This window comes from Aquarana catesbeiana, linkage group LG06 (genome assembly GCF_042186555.1).
Source record: "Aquarana catesbeiana isolate 2022-GZ linkage group LG06, ASM4218655v1, whole genome shotgun sequence".
Classification (NCBI taxonomy): Eukaryota; Metazoa; Chordata; class Amphibia; order Anura; family Ranidae; genus Aquarana; species Aquarana catesbeiana.
Genome location: NC_133329.1, coordinates 396,391,190 through 396,409,279, shown reverse-complemented (window position 1 = coordinate 396,409,279; position 18,090 = coordinate 396,391,190). Strand labels below are relative to the sequence as shown.

Below are 18,090 nucleotides of genomic sequence, written 5' to 3'. Positions count from 1 at the left end.
ATTGTGTGTTTTTTCGGGATTTGATGATCAAATAATTGTTTTCCCCACAGTATATATAAATATATATATATATAGTAGTGGTGCACCGAAATGAAAACTCTGGACCAAAACTGAAAATTTATGATGCACTTGGCTGAACAATGAAACCGCAATAGACAGTTTTTTAAAATATATATATATATATATATATATATATATATATATATATATATATATACATATATATATATATATATATATTGTATATAATTATATTATATTTGACTTTTTCATTAATATTGTGAATTCAAATGAATGAGAATTTATTTTCAGGCATTATCGGCACCTTTTTTTCTATTGGTAAAATGTCAATAACCCTATTTTCAGCCAATAATTTTCAGCGGCTGATAAAACAGTGCATTCCTAATACACAGTATATATATTTAAGTATGGCAGTGGCGGCCAGGGCTTAATATACTGGGGGGGGGAGGGGGGGGTTGGCAGACTAACACCAAACACCCCCCACCCCCGCAGGAGATGACTGGGATTGCGGCGATCCCCCACCTCTGGAGACAAATATTATGCGGCGTTCGAACCCCCCTACCACCATCCACGGGAGATGGACGGGACGGTGACCATCAGGACATTACCTTTGTAGTCAGGGGGAATAAGGAGCCGTTGATTCTCCTCCCGGGCGAACAGGAAGTGTGTCCTGAGATCCGATTAGCCAGGGAGTCCTAAGATTCCCTGGCCAATCGGGTCACAGGAAGAACTGCTTCCTGATTGGCCAGGAGGAGAATCAGGAAAAATAGAGAAAATGTATTTGCTATCGTCACAGTGGGCCCCGAGCCCACCCTTTTTTGAAGCCAATTAGAGCCTCAGGCTGTAATCATGTGCTTAAAAAAAAAAAAACCCTATTGAAATCCATGCATGTAAATTAGGAGCTGGACGCATGGATTAGGAGGGGCTGCGTGACCACTGATATATATATGTATATATATATATATATATATATATATATATATACAGTATCTCACAAAAGACATACACCCCTCACATTTTTCTAAATATTTTCTTCTATCTTTTCATGTGACAACACTGAAGAAATGACACTTGTCTACAATGTAAAGTAGTGAGTGTACAGCTTGTATAACAATGTAAATTTGCTGTCCCCTCAAAATAACTCAACACACAGCCATTAATGTCTAAACCGCTGGCAACAAAAGTGAGTACACCCCAAGTGAAAATGTCCAAATTGGGCCCATTAGCCATTTTCCCTTCCCGGTGTCATGTGACTCGTTAGTGTTACAAGGTCTCAGGTGTGAAAGGGGAGCAGGTGTGTTAATTTTGGTGTTATCGCTCTCACTCTCTCATACTGGTCACTGGAAGTTCAACATGGCACCTCATGACAAATAACTTTCTGAGGATTTGAAAAAAAGAGCTGTTGCTCTACATAAAGATGGCCTAGGCTATAAGAAGATTGCCAAGACCCTGAAACTGAGCTGCAGCATGGTGGCCAAGACCATACAGCGATTTACCAGGACAGGTTCCACTCAGAACAGACCTCACCATGGTCAACCAAAGAAGTTGCGTACATGTGCTCAGCGTCATAACCAGAGGTTGTCTTTGTGAAATAGATGTATGAGCTATGGAAGTTTCCCTTCGAGGGAGAGCGCTACACATGGTATGATAAAACTATAAAGCTAAAGGACAAACATAATTTTATATATATATATATATATATATATATATATATTGCCACCCCTGCATTTCTGTCAGATAATGCATCACTTCGCCCAGAAAATTGTTGTAATTGCAAATGTTTAGGCATTCTCGTGTTTATTTCTTTTGTTTGTATTGATATGACACGAAAAAAAAAAAAGGTGGAGAAACAAAAAGCCAAATCTGACACGCAAAACTTCAAAAATGGACTGGACAAAATTATTGGCACCCTCAATGTAATATTTGGTAGCAGTGGCGGCAGGTGGTTTTTTGTTTGGGGGGACGGCAAACAACCAAACCCCCTCCCCCGGGGCAACTCAAACCCCCCGCCAGTCGGTCCACCGGCACTTACCCCATCTAGGCAGCAGGCATCTGAGGAGCAGCGGCAGGGATCGGGCATCCGAGGAGCGGCAGCGGAGATCGGGGCATCCGGGCAGCGGCTCTTCTCCTCCTCGCTTCTGCTGTGCGTCTCCTCCCCTCCTCCTAGGCATCCAATAGGATCGCCTGTCCTTTCAGCCAATCGAGTGACGGGTATCAGATCCGCTTCCCCATTGGCCGGGAGGACGATCAGTGTTGCAACAGCGAATATTCATTGCATGTAGGGGGTGGCCTGGAGAGAGGGGGCAGCACCAAAGCTAGGGTTGCTACCTTTTCTTCAAGCCAAACCCGAACACTTTTGGCAAAAAACACTTTTCCTATAGTCCGACGCGTTTCAGGAAATTCGGGATGAATCCCTCCCCCCTGAAGAAGGGATTCATCCCGAATTTCCTGAAACGCGTCGGTCTATAGGAGAAGTGTTTTTTTCTCATACTATATGGATATTATGTACTATTTTATGTGTGGTGCTGTCTCTGACCGCTATACTGTTCTATAAATCAACACATTTTTCTATGTTTTCAAAATATTGTGTTTGCCCTTAAAGTCCCATAGTACCGGGGGTGGGGGGGTACTTGTCTTTTTCTATTTCTGTCCTGGTGGCAACCCAAATTTTTTAGTTTTTTTTTAACTCCACTTTTGACAATAACAGTAAACAGGATAGAGAAAGTAAATCCCCCCCCCCCCTCAAGGGGGCACAGACAGCAATAAAAAACCTGACTGGGGTTCTAATCCCTTTCCACTCTATCCAAAACTAAAAAAATAAAAAATAAAAAAGTTTTTGCCATTAGTTATACTGTAACACTTTTTTTTACCACAAGCCTATCTCTTAGATTGTAAGCTCTAAGGAGCAGGGCCCTCTGATTCCTACTGTATTAAAGTGTATTGTACTTGTACCCCCAAGTTGTAAAGCACTACGTAAAATGTTAGCACTTTATAAATCCTGTATAACAATAATAATAATAATAATTTTTAAAAACAGACTTTCTTTAAGCATTACACTCCAGCGTTATGTTTTATGCCACTTTTTATAACAAGCCGGGACACATCACAACACCACAATGATTACACATCTTCTATTTTTTGAGGGGCATCATGCACACAATTTCATTACAGCCACGTGACATGATTCTATTATTTTATCTGCTTTTGTTTAAACTACAGTACAGCTACGGTACGATAAGCCAAGTCCGAAATTCAACCCAGCCTCTATGGGATCCAGATATAGCAGCGGAATTAGAAAGATACTGGAGATAGATGAGAAGCCGGAAGAGCGTCCATATGGTCTGTCTTACCTGCTCTGTCCTCCTCTGCATGGTGCGATGTTCTTCTAAGTGTAAACACGCAGATCGCTTACAGATGCGTCTTACACTGAAAAAAAATAAATAAAAAAAACTCTAAGCGACCAGATGAAGAAAATTAGAACCTTTGTTTGGAGAGATTCGGATTATGAGTTCATATCTGAGATAGCAGAAAGTGATTTGTCAGTATTGTCGGTAATTGTTGTTGGGTATAAAAGAGGGTCCTTTATGTAATGGAGGAAAATACTATTTACCGGTAGTTTGGGCCTGGAATTAAAGGTAGTGGGGGGATCATTTGTATTGATAATAAATTAAAATAATAAAGACATTTTTAGTAAATAAATTATAATAACATAGTAGCATAAAATAAAATTATATATATAAATACACTATATTGCCAAAAGTATTGGGACGCCTGCTTTTACATGCACGTGAACTTTAAAGTGATTGTAAAGAATCGTTTTTTTTATTTTTATTTTTTTATATAACAAACATATCATACTTACCTCCACTGTGCAGCTTGTTTTGCACAGAATGACCCTGAACATCCTCTTCTAGGGTCCCCCAGCGCCTCTCGCGGCTTCTCCCTGCATCACATAACCCCCTAGGACAGTGATGGCGAACCTTGGCACTCCAGATGTTTTGGAACTACATTTCCCATGATGCTCAACTACATATGCATCATGGGAAATGTAGTTCCTAAACATCTGGGGTGCCAAGGTTTGCCATCACTGCTGTAGGAGAAGCGCATCTGCAGAGGGGTTTACCTTGCGGTCGCGCTCCTGAGTCCACCATTTGCGTCCAATGCCGGACTCGGCCCCCCCATCCCCCCGGCACCCGCGTCATTGGATTTGATTGACAGCAGCGGGAGCCAATGGCTGCGCTACTCTCAATCTATAAAATCAAGAGCCAGGACCCCATGGAGAGAGGGACAGAGCGTCCCCGCCGAGGAGATGAAGGGGCTCAGGTAAGTAAAACGGGGGGGGGCGGCGGTGACTGCCAGGTGTTTTTTCACCTTAATGCATAGGATTCATTAAGGTGAAAAAACACAAGGGTTTACAACCCCTTTAAGGACATCCCAGTCTTAGTCTGTAGGGTTCAATATTGAGTTGACCCACCCTTTACAGCTATAACAGCATGGGAATGTTTGACCATTCTTCCAGAAGCGCATTTGTGAGGTCAGACACTTCCCGGATGTTGGACGGAAAGGCCTGGCTTGCAGGACCCTGTGCAGGCCAGTCAAGTTCCTCCACCCCAAACTCGCTCATCCATGTCTTTATGGACCTTGCTTTGTGCACTGGTCCAAATCATTTGGTGGAGGGGGGATTATGGTGTGGGGTTGTTTTTCAGGGGTTGGGCTTGGCCCCTAAGTTCCAGTGAAGAGAACTCTTAAGGTGTCAGCATACCAAGACATTTTGGACAATTTCATGCTCCCAACTTTATAGGAACAGTTTGGGGATGGCCCCTTCCTTTTCCAACATGACTGTGCATCAGTGCACAAAGCAAGGTCCATAAAGACATGGATGAGCAAGTTTGGGATGGAGGAACTTGTGGTTGAGTCCTGACCTCAACCCGATAGAACACCTTTGGGATGAATTGGAGCAGATGCTGCGAGCCAGGCCTTCTCATCCACATCAGTGCTTGACCTCACAAATGCGCTTCTGAAAAAATGGTCAAATATTCCAATAGACAAAGTCCTAAACCTTGTGGACAGCCTTCCCAGAAGAGTTGAAGCTGTTATAGCTGCAAAGGGTGGGCCAACTCAATATTGAACCCTACGGACTAAGACTGGGATGCCATTAAATTTCACGTGCGTGTAAAGGCAGGCGTCCCAATACTTTTGGCAATATAGTGTGTATATATAAAAATAAAGTTAGAATTCCGTATTTCAGTAGGAATTAATATAATAATTTTTACCTCGTGATCCTGCCAATTTCTAGACTTTAATTGTTTTTATGCCGATGCCATTCATTTCAATTGCGGACTTTGAGAAAATGGCCGCCGGGCGTTCATTTATTGAAGACTATTTAAAGACATGCACTTTACCCTGTGTTATCCCCTGATGAAGTCATGTGATGTGATGACACGTGTCGGGATTGGAGCACTGGGTACACACACAGCCTGACGGCAGGAGACGAGCTCGGCGCTTGTGGATGTTTTATCTCATACAGCTTCTTATATGTGAGTTTGATTTCTAAAGTTTTTTTATCAATAAATTGGTTTTTACATACGGGATTACGCTATGTGCATTATCTCTTCATGTTTATAACTAATATCAACTGAGCCCATCTGACAAACACTGGGAGCAGGTCCCAGCCCGGAAATTTCCACACTGAGGGCATACGAACTCGGCGTTCGTTGGATTGACGCCTATGCTCCTTTTATAAAAAGTGAGTGTATCACTGTTTGATCCGCCCCTGTCCCACTGTGTTTGTCGCGGAATCACGCTATATACATTCTTTATGTTTCTCCCATAGGTGTGCGCAGCCTATTGCATTAGGGTGTGCACCCCAAAGCTCAAACATACATGCATGTGTGTGTAAATATATATAGGGCAGTAGGGCAATGGACAGTCTCAGTAGGGCAGAGGTTGGTGTCAGTAGGGCAGAGGTTGGTGTCAGTAGGGCAGAGGTTGGTGTCAGTAGAGCAGTGGACGGTGTCAGTAGGGCAGTGGATGGTATCAGTAGGGCAGTGGACGGTGTCAGTAGAGCAGAGGTTGGTGTCAGTAGAGCAGTGGATGGTGTCAGTAGGGCAGAGGTTGGTGTCAGAAGTTTTTTTTATTACTTGTTTCCAATTTTATTTTTTTATTATTTTTTTTTACAATTGGGGGGCTTTGGTGAAACATCAGGAGTCTAAACAGACCCCTGATGTCTCACTTTGGAGAAAAAGAAAGGGACTGAGAACAGAGATTCCCCAGTCCCTTTCCCTGCAGCCAAGCAGCAGGGACAATCTGCACGGCACAGGGTGATTAGGGTGTGCCCAGGCACACCTGGCACACCCTGTGCGCACGCCTATGGTTTCTCCGTATGATCCTAAACATCCATCACTAGAACTGTTCAAGCAATATACAGGAGATTGTTCTACCTTTGCACCAACCATCCTCACCTGTGATCTGTGACCAGTATATGGTGTACACCTTACAGCAGTAAGGTGAGCTGCTTGCAGACACAGAGGCATCATCACTGAAGATTGCATTTGGTACACGTGTGCTTCCTGGTGGTGCGATTGTTCCTTTTTTGATACAGACTTTTTTTCAATTTTTCCTTATTATCACATGGACCTTTTGCCACTTTTTTTTAAATTTTATTCATTTGGATTCATCTTTGTGTGTTTTTATATGAGTCATCTCTTGACCGGTATTTATATACATTGTATATGTTTTACACGTATCCACTATTGATTTTTTTTCTTTTTGATAGCACGATTATAGGGCGTACACACGGTCGGACTTTGTTCGGACATTCCGACAACAAAATCCTAGGATTTTTTTCGACGGATGTTGGCTCAAACTTGTTTTGTCTACACACGGTCACACAAAGTTGTCGGAAAATCCAATCGTTCTAAACGCGGTGACATAAAACACGTACGTCGGGACTATAAACGGGGCAGTGGCCAATAGCTTTCATCTCTTTATTTATTCTGAGCATGTGTGGCACTTTGTCCGTCGGATTTGTGTACACACGATCGGAATTTCCGACAACGGATTTTGTTGTTGGAAAATTTTATCTCCTGCTCTCCAACTTTGTGTGTCGGAAAATCTGATGGAAAATGTCCGATGGAGCCTACACACGGTCGGAATTTCCGACAACACGCTCCGATCGGACATTTTCCATCGGAAAATCCGACCGTGTGTACGGGGCATATGACTGCACTAGTCAATATTTGATGTACTTGGATTTGATATACACTTATTTATTTGTCATTATCACTTCAATTTCCACTGGCGTTCCTTTTACAACACTCCCCTCACTTCTATTCCTATTTTCAGACACCAGCACTATTCTAGTCTTTTTTTTTCTGTCTGGATCAGAATCATAGGTATTTGCAGCAGTGCCCCCTTAGTTTAAACTTCTAGACAGAGTCATTCAGATATAAAACAATATATATATATAGTAGTGATAAATCTATTGGTACTATACAGTATATGACAGTTTCATTCCTGTCAATAATTGTCAAAGAAGCGGAGGGTACAGGCACCTGCCACCGTCACTGTGCCCATCAATAGCTGCCACTGTGCACATCAAACGCACCACTATGCCCATCAATTATCACCACTGTGCCCCCAAACGCAGCCACTGTGCCCCCAAACGCAGCTACTGTGCCCCCAAACACAACCACTGTGCCCCCAAACGCAGCTACTGTGCCCCCAAACACAACCACTGTGCCCCCAAACACAGCCACTGTGCCCATCAATAGCTGCCACTGTGCACATCAAACGCACCACTATGCCCATCAATTGTCACCACTGTGCCCCCAAACGCAGCCACTGTGCCCCCAAACGCAGCTACTGTGCCTCCAAACGCAGCCACTGTGCCCCCAAACGCACCACTGTGCCCCCAAACGCAGCCACTGTGCCCCCAAACACAGTCACTGTGCCCATCAATAGCTGCCACTGTGCACATCAAACGCAACTCTATGCCCATCAATTGTCACCACTGTGCACATCAAACATAGCCATTGTGCCCATCAAACGCAGCCACTGTGCCCATCAAACGAGGCCACTGTGACCATCAATTGCCACCACTGTGCCATCAAACGCAGCCACTGTGCCCATCAATTGCCACCACTGTGCCATCAAACGCAGCCACTGTGCACATTAATTGCAGCCACTGTGCCCATCAATTGCCACCACTGTGCCATCAAACGCAGCCACTGTGCCCATTAATTGCTGCCACTGTGCCCATCAAACGCAGCCACTGTGCCCATCAATTGCCGCCACTTTTCTATCAAATGCCTCCACTGTTCCCATAAAATGCTGCCACTGTGCCCATCAAACACAACCACTGTGCCCATCAATTGAAAGAGGAAGGGGTGTGGTTTTCAGGGCGTGTCTTAAATAGGAAGGGGTGTGGCCTTGACAGGAAGGGGTGGGTCATATTTAAATGAGGGGGCGTGAGTTAAGTCAGGCCTAGGGCAGCACAAAACCTAAATACACCACTGCTGCCACGTCCTTAGCAAACAATGAGGTCACCCTGCCCTACATGTTTCCTGGTTGGGAATTCCCGGGCATGTGAACAAAAGGACAGGGATCGCACTGACATCACTGACCAAATATGGCCACATGGTCATATGTGGTCAATGACACCACCTGAGAGACTGAACCACTTTGTTTAAATTTAATGGCAGTGCCAGAGAGATGTCATGAGGCGGGGTGAGTGACGGATGAAGACCATGTTGGCAGGAATTTTTTCTCTGGTTGGTGGGTGTTGTTCATTGCAATTAACTTGGATCTGTATACTGTAGATGGACGATGTGATTGACAATGGGCTTACGTCATTGAACTTTTTTATTCTTTTTTTTTTTTTTTTTAATAAAGAACTTGTCAAAAAGTGTGTTGTCATTATTTACTGTTTTGCCCTTTTTGTTTAGCGTGGGGTCCCCCTTGACATCCACACCAGACCCCCATCAAGGAAAAGGTTCTGGAATATATTTATACAAGGAATCTCATGTCATTTTTTTTTCTTTTGCACTGTATTTATATTTTGTATGTTATTTATAATAAAATTATTCTGTGGCCAATTAGGCTCCCCTTTCGAGTGCCATATCTTCCTTGGGGTAGAGGGAGTCTGGGAAGGTTGAGTTGGGTGGTCAAATGTGAGATGAAAGGAAGGTGATATCTAATATAACCTGAAAGGATTGGAGTATGGAGATTGTCAGACCTCAGGTAACAGAAACATGTTCTACAGGGGCAGCTTTTTAAAGTAATTTTCTTATGCATGAGGCTGGGTTCACACTGGTCCGGCAAACGCTCCGACATTGTCGCATGACGTGTGAAATTCAATGTTTCCTATGGGAGCCGTCCTAACTGGTTCGACACGTTCCGACTTTAGAAATGCTCCCTGTACTACTTTGGTCCGACTTTGATCCTACTTCAGCCCATTGACTATCACTGAAGTCGGATCAAAGTAGGATCGCCGTCTCGCATGATCCGACTTCGGCATGCGACTTGTGCTCGGATGATCTTGAGGGGGAACTCCGCGCCAAATTTTAAATAAAAAACCGCCATGGGTTCCCCCTCCAAGAGCATACCAGGCCCTTCGGTCTGGTATGGATCTTAAGGGGAACCCCCTACGCCAAAAAAAAAAGCCAAACACAAACACAGTGCTGGGCATTGGCGGGGATCCAAGTCGGATCCCCGTTCATTGAAAGTCGGACGCATGCCGGCTTCATGTCGCAGGGCAAAGTCGGATCCAAAGTAGGACGGCTGTCGTGTCGCACCAGTGTGAACCCAGCCTGAGTAGCCGCTTGTCCATGCCTGGTTTTGACCTTTTTTTATCTTGATACCTACTCCTTTGAGGAAGCATTTTGAGGTCACCATAACTTATACCAGTTTGTCAGGTTCCTATGGTAGTGAGCCCTAGTAGTATTAGCAGGTTATTGAATCAGGCGCTTGGAATGTATGCAAAGAATACTTTACTTTCATGGAGGATGTCTTTATCATGTCTTACAGGAAACAGGACAATACAAGTACATAGAGAGAGGATAGACAAACATCCTGTCATATCATAGAAAACACGTACTATACACCAGGGCTCAAAATGTCAAGTCCAGAGCTACTAGCCAGGCCTCAAGGGTTACTCGCCACCAGTTGCCCCGCCCAACCCCTACCCTGCCCCGCCCCTAATTCCGCCCCTAAACACGCCCTTATAAATTATCTCATGAAATAACACTATGTTTTATGCAGAATTAAGTTATAAAAATAAATATTAACAACAACTTTATCCGTGCCCAACAATGCAGCCTGCCTGTGTCCAGCAATGCAGCCTGCCCGTGTCCACCAATGCAGCCTGCGTCCGCCAATGCAGCCTGTACCCGCCAATGCAGCCTGTGCCACCAATGCAGCCTGTGCCTGCCAATGCAGCCTATGCCAGCCAGTGCAGCCTGTGTCACCAATGCAGCCTGTGCCACCAATGCAGCCTGTGCCACCAATGCAGCCTGTGTAACCAATGCAACCTACCTGTGCATGGGAAGAGAGAGGAGAGCTGCCTCCCGGATGATCAGAGCGCCGGGAACATAACAGCTTTCATTTCAATAGCTGTGTGTTCCCCGCTGTCACATACAGCCCCTCCCCCTTGTCCGGGAAACTTTGATAGACAGATCTCCCGATCCCCCGTCCCAGGATTGGACTGGTGATCTGTCTATCAAAGTGCCCGGACAAAGTGGAGGGGCTGTATGTGACAGCGGGGAACACACAGCTATTGAAATGAAAGCTGTTACGTTGTCGGCGCTCTCTCTCTTCCCCTCTGATTGCTGGGAGAACGTCTCCCATACAACCAGCCTGCCGGCGGTGCTCCCCCCCCCCCCGCTCCCAGGCAGCCATAGCTCGCCAGCCCTTAAAATCCACTTGCATCATGCGAGCAAGCGAGTGGAATTTTTGAGGGCTGCTATACACTATATTACTACAGCGCCACCTGCTGCATAGATAGGTATAATGCATATAGTGTATTTTGTTCAGTTTATATAAGCAACTTTACATTACATGTTGTTGTTCTTCCAACATGTAGAAGGCCAACTCAGGGTTCCTCAGGGCAAGGAGTCTAAGCCCCAGCCTGCTTTTTAATCAGGGCCCCTGATGCGGGGGGCTGGACAGAAGGCGGCCCTCAAGTACTCCCAGTTGAAGATGAAGAGACATCTCGCGAGTGCAGAGTACAGATGGCAAGAGACAGAAGAGGATCTGAGAAACAAGGCAAGGTCAGGGCATGTGGCAGGCAGGCAGACAAAACAGTAGATAAAGCCGGGTCGCTACATGGGAAGTCAGACACAAAATACGTGTAATACACGGGAAAGCAGGAGCATTGAGAAACTAGAAAATTGCTCAGCAACACAAACTACATTGAACATGTCTATATACAGGGTCGGTGCTACCACTAGGCAAACTAGGCCTCATTTGATGGGCGCTGGTAAGGCTGCATTTGATGGGCGCTGGTGGGCTGCATTTGATGGTCGCTTCATTAAAAAGGTGGGGTTTACATGGGCAGGGCAAAGGTGGTAGAGTCAGGGGTGGAACCGGCGGCAAAATGAGGTTTTGCCTAGGGTGTCACAAATCCTTGCACCAGCCCTGTCTATATATAAAGAAGGAGACTGGGAGGTGGATCAGGAAGAGATAGAAGGGAAAGGTATATAAATCCTCAGCAGAGCAGGCCACACCCATAGGTGAACACAGAAGCCAGCAGCACATGTGAGTGGAAACACAGGCCCAGCAGAACCACTGCAGCAAGGAGGTAAGAATTTCACAAGCAGGAAGCTGCAGGCTCGACTGTGACAACATTCCTGAGAATATGCATAGAGAACGATCCCAAACACTGCACACCTAGCAAAGCCATTAGTAAACAAGTGAAAGCAGCCTCAGCCATGTTCATCCAAAGCCACGCCCCCAACACATTTCACCCCACCCACAGGGCTTCATCATGGTTAAGCCATGTGGGCGAGGTGAATTAGCCGCAGAACCTGTGTAATTAATATGTGTTTGGTTTTAAAGTGGGTGAGAGGGCAACCCTAATTCCTGCCCAGCCAGCACCCATTGCAGAAAACACCGGATGGACTTACAGGAGCTTGAGTGGAGACCTTAAAGGGTTACTAAACCCACAACAGTACATTTAGTGTGTATATGCAGTAAAGCATGCTTGTTATACTCACTGTGGAACCTAAGGGGTTAATCGTCTGCACTGTGTAAAAAGGTTGTTTGATCCTGTCTTCTCTGATCCTCCCCTTCTTCCGCAGCCCCCAATCCATCTGCTGATAGTACAGAGTATTGGAGGCACTCTACACATGCTAAGTTGGGTGTGTATTGCTGGAGAGTTTTTTTTGTGGGTGTGGGGGGGTGCATGTGATCAGCACAGGGCCAATCAGCACTCTCCAGTTAGAGGGTCAGGGGTCATGCATCCTCATAGGACAGTCAGAGGAGAATGAAAAGTCCTCCTACAAGCTTTACCCAGTGCTCGGCCGGACACTGACAGACGTCACAACACTGCTATATACAATACTGCTGATGAGAAAAGGTATTTAGCAGTTTATACTAAAATAATTACATTTCCATGTTCTGTGTACTGTGGGAGATCGATAGAGTGAATGCAGAATCCTGGGTTTAGTAACACTTTAAGTTTTACAACATTACATAGTTGTAAAGCAGTAGGTATAGGATAAGGCGGTATACATGAATGGGTTCTTACATATTAGTGATGGATTTTAAAAAAAATATTTATCTTTGTGATTTCATTTTTTTAACAATTGCGGTAAATAATTATGTTTTTACATATAGATTCGTGTATAGTTTTGGTGCCTAAAAAGTTTGGCAAACTCCCTACTCCAATTTTTTTAAATTTTACAACAGACTTTATTAACAAACAGCACAGGCAGACATTTTACTTCTTCTTGGACACTCCCACAGTGCGTCCACGACGGCCATTGGTCTTTGTGTGCTGTCCTCTCACCCGCAGACTCCAGGAGTGACGCAGGCCTCTGCTCACCTTGATTTTCTTCAGTCTCTGCAAATCTTCACAGGGTTTGTTATCCAGACCATTGGCCAGGACCTGGCTGTGCTTGCCATCCTTGATGTCTTTCTGTCTGTTTAGGGAACCAATTTGGGATTTTAGCATAATGGTGACCACGCGCTGAACCTCATCTTCAGTTTAGCTCTCCTGCTCACTTTGAGAGGTCAATGTCAGCCTTGTGCAGGACTACATGAGCGTAACGCCTTCCAACACCCTTTATGGCTGTGATGGCAATGGCGATCTTCCTGTGCCCATCAATGTTCGTGTTCAAGACACACACAATGTGTCTCCAGGATTACTAGAGACATGGCGGTGGCTACAGGCAAAGAGAGAGCCCTACTCCAATCTTTTCAATACCTATCGGATTTGGTACCCCAATTTGAGCCTATCCTTTTTATATATTTGACCTACCCCACTCATTTTTAAAATTTGGTTTCCACTGGTTTTAACAGGGTTCTGATTTGGCACCCTGAACCAAACCCAGGTATATACAGTACATCTCATCCCTAGTTGTCTCCATAATAGAGGGTTTTCAGTTGAAAAGAATCTTTCCTTGTGTTTCAGTTCTGCAGCCTCCAATGGTGTCTTTGGCATTGGCCTGGAACATTAAAAGCACTTCCATTCTACCTGGATATTTAGTGAAGGAATGCAAATGGGAAGAGGAGACCGGGAAGACAGAAGGAGGAAGTCCTTCTGTTTATCTTGCATGCAAGCGACCTTCTGGCTGGTACATCCTTATTGCACTTATAGATAAAGGTAAAATATTTAAGTTATGTGAGTGACGTTCCCTCTGATGCATCTGAGTGAAATGTTGAAGTGGGTGTGTAAAGTCTTGCTAGAGCCAGCAAGGTTTCCTAATTAACAAACAAAAGTAGCCCGTGACATGATAAAACAGTTAAATGAAAGCTTTCCCAAGTTCTTCATACAACATATTGTACACTTATTTTCTTTTTAATGTTTTATATTAAGATTTTAAGAGAGGAGTTATAGAGGAACCTCACAAATGCGCTTCTGGAAAAATGGTCAAACGTTCCCGTAGACACACTCCTAAACCTTGTGGACGGCCTTCCCAGAAGAGCTGAAGCTGTTATAGCTGCAAAGGGTGGGCCAACTCAATATTGAACCCTACGGACCAAGACTGGGATGCCATTAAAGTTCATGTGCATTTATTTAAAGGCAGGTGTCCCAATACTTTTGACAATATAGTGTATATAGTCTATCAGGCCTGTAAAAATCCAAGAATGCTCAGGTGCTTGACTCAGTTGGCTGCTCCTGATTGAAGAACTAGAAGGAACTCTGTATGTTGATAACTGAAAAGATAAATGAGAAGAGAAGTAGCACCTTCTAGGTGTAGCATTAAAGTACTGACTTTAATAAACAACAAAGTGGCAACTCACAATAGTAAGAAGGAAAAGAGCTCATCTAGGTAACACTGCTGTGGTGAGCCGGTCTGGTCCCACTGTGATGGATTCGGTGCAAAGTCCTTGACTGTGCTGGTGGCTCCCAGCACTTCCTGGTAGGTCCCCTGGGAAGTGACTTCAGCAATGAGAATGAGTGGTTGTACATAACGTGAACATCATGTGCATTCAAAGGGAACATGTTGTGATGGTTGTGTTGGCCCAGTCATATGCTGCATGCCCTCCCTATGTACAGCCATGTGGTGGGGCAGGAACCTGTACTCTTTAACTCTTTACCGTCCAGCATTGGTTGGGCCCCTTGGATTCCAAGAACTGTTATGGGCCCTGAGTGCCAGCACATTAACACCCCCAGAAAGCTATTGGCCTGTCCTCACCAGCGCCACCCAGTAGCTAGTTCCATACTTTCCTCAGGCCTTATGGGAATGGACCCCAATAGCAGCTTCACCCAGCACCTGTTCAATTTCAAATTTTCCCATCTTGATGTTAGAAGAAGGAAAAGTCGACACAATGGCAGCTTTCTAACTGTTAGCTGAAATGCAGTTGGGGATGACACATATTGACACATATTTATGAATGCAGCCATCACATCTAAGAATCGGTAAGCTATATAAAAAAATGTTTGTTTTTGGGTTTAATACTGCTGTACAAAGGTATTTTAGCCTAAAAAAGAGGTACTTTAGAAAAAAATAAATTAAATGCCAGCAGCTGCAGATACGGTGAAAAATAAGATGCTTACCAATGTATGGAGTCCAGCACTGTCTTCGGCACAGCTAAACCTTCACAATGCTGCCGGTCCCCGGAGCTACCATCTTCTTGGATTTGGCTGGCTGGACTGGATCCCTGCTGCACATGGGGAAGATCGTGTAGTGCTGTGGGAGTGGTCCTGCAGTCTCCTGGGAGGTATGATGTGTCCCAGGAGGCTGTGGGCAGGGGGTAGGCTGAAGTCAACATCTTGCCTAGGCGAAAGCTGAGGAAGAGGGAGTGGGTACCTGTCAAAAAAATAAAATAAGGAAGAATTCCAGATATGTTAAATTTTTACATAGCATTCTCTGCTTTGATGAGGTGGAAAGTGTGATGTCAGTGCTCCGCCTCTCCATTTTGTTTAATAAGAGAATGCTTTGGTTTCATTGGGAAAATGCAAAGCATTTTCTCAATGGTGCCTGTGCTGACCTCCTTTGTTCACATATCAGCGGGGCAGCTGCTCGACACGGGAATCAGAAGAAAGTGGCGATCGTTGGAGTAGCGGTGTCTACTAAAGTCGTTACCATCCTCTAGAGCAGGGGTCTCCAAACTTTCTAATAAAAGGGCCAGTTTACTGTTCTTCGGACTTTTGGGGGGCTGGACTGTGGCCACTGGGAGCAGAAAAGGTCCCAATATCAATGGAAAAACAATGCTCCATCTTTGGTGGTAGGGGGAGGAATTTTGTCCTATCATTGGTGTTATTGGGAGGACTTGTGCCCCATCATTGGTGTTATTAGGCCCAATGGTTGGTGTCATTGGGAGAAAGTGCACCCCATTGTTGGTGTCATTAGGAGGAATTGTGCTCCTTCATTGGTTTCAGTGGGGGGGGAATTATGCCCGATTTTTGGCATCAGTGGATGAAATAGTGCCCCAAGGGCCAGATAAAAGTAAGCAAAGGGCTGCATCTGGCCCCCCCGGGCTGCAATTTGGAGACCACTGCTGTAGAGGGTTCCCACAGGTAGGGTTTATGCATAGTTATATTGGTCCAAGCTGGGCCTATGTAACTAGGTAAAAATGTTCATACCTGGAATTCTTCTTTAAAAGTGTTAAGGGTGAGGGTGGGGAGGAGGAATAGTGGCACTTTCACTTTAGAGAGAATGTCCACTTTAAGTAATGACAAAGCTATCACCAAGTAAATAGACCAAGGATAAAAATGTAAAAATTGCTCGGGTCCACGGGTACCAGGACCGAAATGGTTAAATACATATTTCAGGCAGTTATAATACCAGTACTTTAACCGCCCGCCAGTCGTCAAATGACAACTGGGCGGCGCGGCTCTCGTTCTGGGTGGACGTCATATGACGGCCCTCCAGAACGACCGCTCTCACGCGCACGTGGGGGGCTCGCATCAAGGCGATTGGTGGTGCGGTGTGTCAGTCTGATATACCGCTACACCGATCTCGGTAAAGAGCCCCTGACGGAGGCTCTTTACCATGTGATCAGCCGTGTTCAATCATGGCTGATCACGATGTAAACAGAAAGAGCCATTGATCAGCTTTTCCTCACTCGCGTCTTACGGACGCGAGTAGAGGAAAGCTGATCGGCTGCGCTCCTGACAGGGGGGTCTGTGCTGATTGTTTATCAGCGCAGCCCCCCCTCGGATGCCCACCCAGGACCGACAGGATGCCGCCAGGACCACCAGGGATGCTACCACAATGGACCACAAGGTATGCCACCCTAGACCACCAGGGAAATGCCAATCAGTGCCCAGGCAGCTGCCAATCAGTGCCTATCCCCAATGCCTGCCAGTGCCATCAGTGATGCCTATCAATGCCATCTATCAGTGCCGCATATCAGTGCCCATCAGTGCCATGTATCAGTGCCCAGCAGTGCCGCCTATCAGTGCCCAGTAGTGCCGCCTATCAGTGCCACCCATAAGTACCCATCAGTGCAGCCTTTAAGTGCCCATCAATATAGCCTATCAGTGCCCACCAGTGCCACCCATGAGTGCCCATCAGTGCCACCTATCAATGCCCATCAGTGCTGCATATCAGTGCCACCCATCAGTGCCGCCTACCAGTGCCAATCAGTGCTGCCTATCAGTAATGTCAGTGCCCATCAGTGCCACCTCATTAGTGCCACCTCATCAGTGCCGCCTTATCAGTGCCCGTCAGTGCCGCCTTATCAGTGCCCATCAGTGAAGGAGAAAACTTAATTATTTAGAAAATCTTATAACAGAAACAAAAGAAAAACTTTTTTTTTTTTTCTAAATTTTTGGTCTTTTTTTTATCTGTTTAGCAAAAAATAAAAAGCAGTGGTGATCAAATACCATAAAAAGAAAGCTCTATTTGTGGGAACAAAATGATAAAAATTCTGTTTGGGTACAGTGTTGTATGACCGCGCAATTGTCATTTAAACAGCGACAGCGCTGAAAGCTAAAAATTGGCCTGGGCAGGAAGGGGGTGTAAGTGCCCTGTATTGAAGTAGTTAAAATACATTGACTGTTTTTCCAATATACACATGTCTGGAAAGGTGGGTTCTTTTATTAATTTTTTCCCAAACTTCTCCTTTCAAGTAATTTTTTTTTTTTATTGTGTGCCTTGTGTGATGTGGCTGATGCATCATGGGAACAGTAGAAGATCTTTTGTTCTGCCTGGTTCCAATTAAGTGCTAGGAGGAACTTCAGGTTCAGGAAAACGACTCCTCCATACTTGCCCGCATAAAAGTTTCCCTGTTATTTTAATAAAACTATCCTGCGCGCTTTTGTGTCGCTGTTCAATTTCAGTTCATGGGTCCCAAAAGTAGCACTTGATGAGAACACGTTGTCAGCCAAGCTTATAAAGCTTTTTAAAGACATAATCATCTTCCCACAGACACGGCTTATCCAATAAAACTCAACAGTCA

General features: G+C 45.0%; 1 pseudogene; it reads right to left on the bottom strand.

Annotated features, from left to right (window-relative positions):
* Positions 1–12,916: 12,916 nt before the first annotated feature.
* On the bottom strand, positions 12,917–13,395 carry LOC141147827 (small ribosomal subunit protein uS13-like; annotated as a pseudogene).
* Positions 13,396–18,090: the final 4,695 nt, after the last annotated feature.